The sequence below is a fragment of the Trypanosoma cruzi genome, genomic scaffold (genome assembly GCF_000209065.1).
Source record: "Trypanosoma cruzi strain CL Brener 1047053516895 genomic scaffold, whole genome shotgun sequence".
Lineage (NCBI taxonomy): Eukaryota > Euglenozoa > Kinetoplastea > Trypanosomatida > Trypanosomatidae > Trypanosoma > Trypanosoma cruzi.
Genome location: NW_001849080.1, coordinates 4,457 through 8,802, shown reverse-complemented (window position 1 = coordinate 8,802; position 4,346 = coordinate 4,457). Strand labels below are relative to the sequence as shown.

At 52.9% G+C, this 4,346-nt stretch overlaps 1 pseudogene, besides 2 other annotated features; it reads right to left on the bottom strand.

Annotated features, from left to right (window-relative positions):
• Nucleotides 1-4,346: part of a sequence feature (areas not merged during assembly with more than two copies in the genome that could not be assigned to a particular haplotype) that runs on past the window's edge.
• Nucleotides 684-717: a sequence feature (AT_rich).
• Nucleotides 1,178-3,484, bottom strand: Tc00.1047053506273.10 (annotated as a pseudogene).

The window sequence follows — 4,346 nt, the reverse complement described above, 5'->3', positions numbered from 1 at the left end:
TTGATGGGTCTATAGTAGGAGGAAACACGCTACTCTTCCCTCGCTCCCTGTCACGAGGCATGGATGCTGCGAGAGGCTGCCAAGATGAGCCTCACGTGTGTGGAGGGCCCAATGCTCGGGGCAGGTCGACAGCCACCCACACTCACCCCCACTCACAAAAGGGCAAAGGCAAAGGCATGGAGAAGAATCCCGTCGCACGGTGCATTCAAGAAGGCACACGCAGAAGCACCGCCATCCACATCGTACCGCAAAACAGCAATGCGAACAGCACACATCCACGACCGCAACAAGAGGAACGAGGCGCATCCAAGTCCAACAGAGTCCTTTACTTACCTCTGCCCCGAAGGAATAGCGTTACGCCTCACAGCAGGTCGTGGCGGTGGCGCCCCACACTCACAGTGAGGCACGGCGCACACCATCCGCTCCCCTCAGAACGCACTCATCAGGGTGCCCAGTCACCCCCGCACCATCGCAATGGTGAACACAAACGATCAACGTCGCGGACTATCGATGCTTCTAGCAGAAAAGAAAAAGTGATGAGGGAGTGTCAACTGCACAGCTAGCAGTGGGACACCCAATGGGACAAAAAGACACATAGTGGCATTCAGCACAGCATATAATAAAACAAGCCGCAGCAAATTGCCAAATACAGAAAAACAAGAAAAAAGGCGTAGGTTCAACAGAAATAATAATAATAATAAAGAAAAAAAAATAAATCACCTCAGTGGACTTTCATTTCGTATATCCCTCAGCGCAGCAGGAATTGTGCATCTCCATATGTTTTTTACAGAGGGAAAAAAAGATCGCAGTGTTCCACGTGTCCACACGAAATCCCTCACATTTCATGAGGCACTCGGCCTCTTCCTCCACCCCTCGTTTTGTACAGTCCGCGGGACTGCACAGCAATGAGGCCGGCACCGCGTGCGGTGCAACAAAAGCAAATAAAACAGGGGGAAACACGTCACTCATGAAAGTGTGCAGCTAGCGGCAAACAAAAAATAAATTAAAAAATAGTAAAAAGACAGGGGTTCTGATCCCTCCTACAAAGCACCAGCAGCACATTATATCCAGAGGAGAAAACAAAAGGGATAAATAAAAAACCTCAACGGAGTGCATTGAGTCTTCCTGAGGAGCTGCACACCCTTTTCCACGGGGAGTCGCGGCTCCACTCCCGCCGTCTCACACAGCTGAGAGCTGCAATGCCCAGAGCCCCAGAAGGAGAAGCAACAAGATCCGAGGCACACACACACGCACCGTGCCGTAGCCACTAAAGCCCTTCTTCAAAAAAGTGTTGTTCGTGAGCTGAGAGGCGTTTCCATCTTTGGAGCCACCGTCAGTTCCCGCTGGATCATCCGGCCCTTCAAGCATTTTCCCAGAAAGAGACTCTGGAAGAGCAAGGCTGCTGGCACCAACTTTTGCGGCTTCTTCCCGGGTCAATATGCGGTTGTACAAAAAGACACTCGTCACTGTCACATACTTGTTTTGGCTCCCGGTGTCGCTTGCACTGCTTCCATTCCCTCCAATGTAAAATTGTGAATTCGCGCGTGGCCCCTTTCCCGAGGATGATGTTGTTTCAGCATCCCACACACACACACCATTGATCTATACGAAGGCCTTGTTGGTGGTCCTGCAGCGTGAGCACCACTCGTTATTGTTTGTTCAACTCCCAAAGGCCGGTGTGTTTGTTTGCGTTGAACATCACCCCCCAACTCCCTTCATGGCTGTGCAACAGTCAAAAGTGCACAGTGCGGCCTGTTTCCTTCGCGCCAACCAAAGGGATACTCTTGACGCCCGCGTGTGTCTCGCGGATAGCCACCGTCGCCAGAAGAGCGAAGTCGTAATTCACAAAGCTACAGTGATTATTATCCTCCCAACGATTCACGGGTAACATTGCCCTGCGAATTGAAGCCCATTTGTGACATTCTTGCCATTCGTCACCGTTGCAATCACGCAACGGCACTAGTCGATACACGTGTTGGCAGTGCCTGCGTTGGAAAGTTATCCAACCAGACCCACCGTACTTACGGACGACGCGGAGAAGGAAACGTCCACGTCCGCCCAATTACGGGGAATGGAAGTGATCATCTGCAGCTCCTCCGTCAGGGGAGGCAGGAAACAGGCTGCTTTTCTCTTCATTGTGCCTCGCTCCCACGAGGTGCAACGCACCATCCGAGCACAGCATGGCGTTGGCAATCGGCTTATTCACAGCAGCGTCCATGTAAGCCGGTCCAACACAAAACACGCGGTTGCTGTCAGTCACCCAAACGTAGAGCGCATGGGCCTCACTCTCCCACCACGGGGAGCTCACTTCCCAAGCCTACAGCATGACGCTCCTTCCTCCAACGGTCGCGGTGACAATGGCTCCCACACGCAAGCTCTTTTCCCAAAGAACTGATTGTGAATTCGCCCAAACGCCTGCAATTGCCCCGGGTAATTCCACCCACATTGTCCCCTTGTCACGTGACTCGTGCACTCTGCAGTACCGGCTTCCATAGCAATGAGTAATCACGAGAAGTTGTCCATGCTCCCACTCGGCAATGAGAAGGTCAATGCAGTCCGCAGGAAGAATGCCCCTGGAAAGCACTCAGCTGCTGCCGCCGTCCGTCGAACAGATGATCATGGAGAAATCGTCTTTTCCGTCATTGTACGCAATCACGGGGACACAAGCGTGCCATTCAAAACACCTGAGCCACAAAAAACCTTCAATCCATTCGCACCGCGCTCGTGGGTCTCGGGAATGATCTGTGATCACAGCAATTTGGGTTCACACCAGTGGATCAGCTCTCTCCGTCTGCCGTCATTGGGCTGCGTGAATTCACCCACAACCAGTTGAACATCACGGTCCCTCAACGCCCAATTGAACCCACCATTCGTACCAAACTTTTGCTAGCTTCCTGCACGAAGAAACGCCCTATTGCCGCTCTCAATTGCCGTGGGATTGGACGCGGAGCCTACAACACCCTTTATATTCGCTGTGCTCAACACGATGTGTGTATTCCGGCCATTATTAAACTCACCAAAAAAAGACGACAAATTCCACGCAAAAAAAGATGGAACCCGCCAAAATATCCGCATGAGAAAGCCCACTCGGTGCCCCATCGCTATCATTAAGCGTCTTGTAACCCCCATCAAGGACAACCGTCAGTCTACCAACACCCACAAGAGCGAGCGATCCAAACGAATCCCTCCTTCCACTTGCACCAGTCCCACCCTTCGGTTCCAAATGCGTTCATCCCGGAACAAAAATAAAGGCCACCCACGACAGCCGCGCAATCACTTGATTCTCCCCCGTCGATGCGGTCGCAGCTCCACAGGTGGCGCAGCACATCACGACGAGGAGGAGCAGCACCGCGGAAGTAAACACACGCCGGGACATGCTGGGCCTCGACGGCTCACTCTCTCCTCCTTCCCTACTCCTTCCGCTGGATCCGGTCACGGTTGTGTGTGCGGGGTGCCTTGACAGCAGCAACACGTGAGAGCACATAAATATTTGTGTGTGTGCTGTTGTTGATCCTTTCAGTGCCCTCGAATTTCACAGTAGCTATTAGCGCGTGATTTCCTTCCTAGTTTGACTGTGTTCAAGAAGTGGAGGAGACAGCAGCAACAGCGGCGATACATCAGACACGTCAGAGGGGAGCAGAGCAGAGCACCCACGCAGAGAGTGGGGCACGAGACAATTCGGAAGGAACGGCACGGAGGACCATCGCCCACAGAAAAGAGCAGCAACACGGCAAGTCACGGCGGGCCGTCGGTGTGTGCGGGCCAGCCCTCACGCGCCGCAACACGCCTCACCCAACAGGGAATGACAGACAGGCGGAGAGAGAGATGAATGGATGCCGTCAAGAGGCACTCACAATCAACATGGCCCGTGAGCATGCGGCCACTCCACGCAGGAACACAGGAGGAGAAGATGACAGGAGAAAAAAGCAAAAGGCAGCACAAACACACAACAGAAACAAAAGACAGGCGGGAAAAGCACCGCCAAGGGCCTCACCCTGGCCGGCAACTCCACACCAGCCCTCACACATACACACACCATCGCAGTGCTGCCAGTCCGTGGGTGAGAGGATTCGGTCCTCCACACAACAAACGCACACACCGCCAGCAATCATCCACCGATGACACACGCGGAAGCGGATCCTCACCCAGCCATGACGCGGCGCCTCACTCCATGCGGTCACACGGAGCGCGCTGTTTCCACAATAGAATTTGTCCGTTTTTCATCCCTTAAAAATGCTACTGTTAGTGATCGGCCCTATAAAATTAAAAATGAAAATGGAAAATGGGAAATGTAGTAAAACTGCGAAAGCAACGGGTCACAATATTCTCCCACAATAGAGCAATCC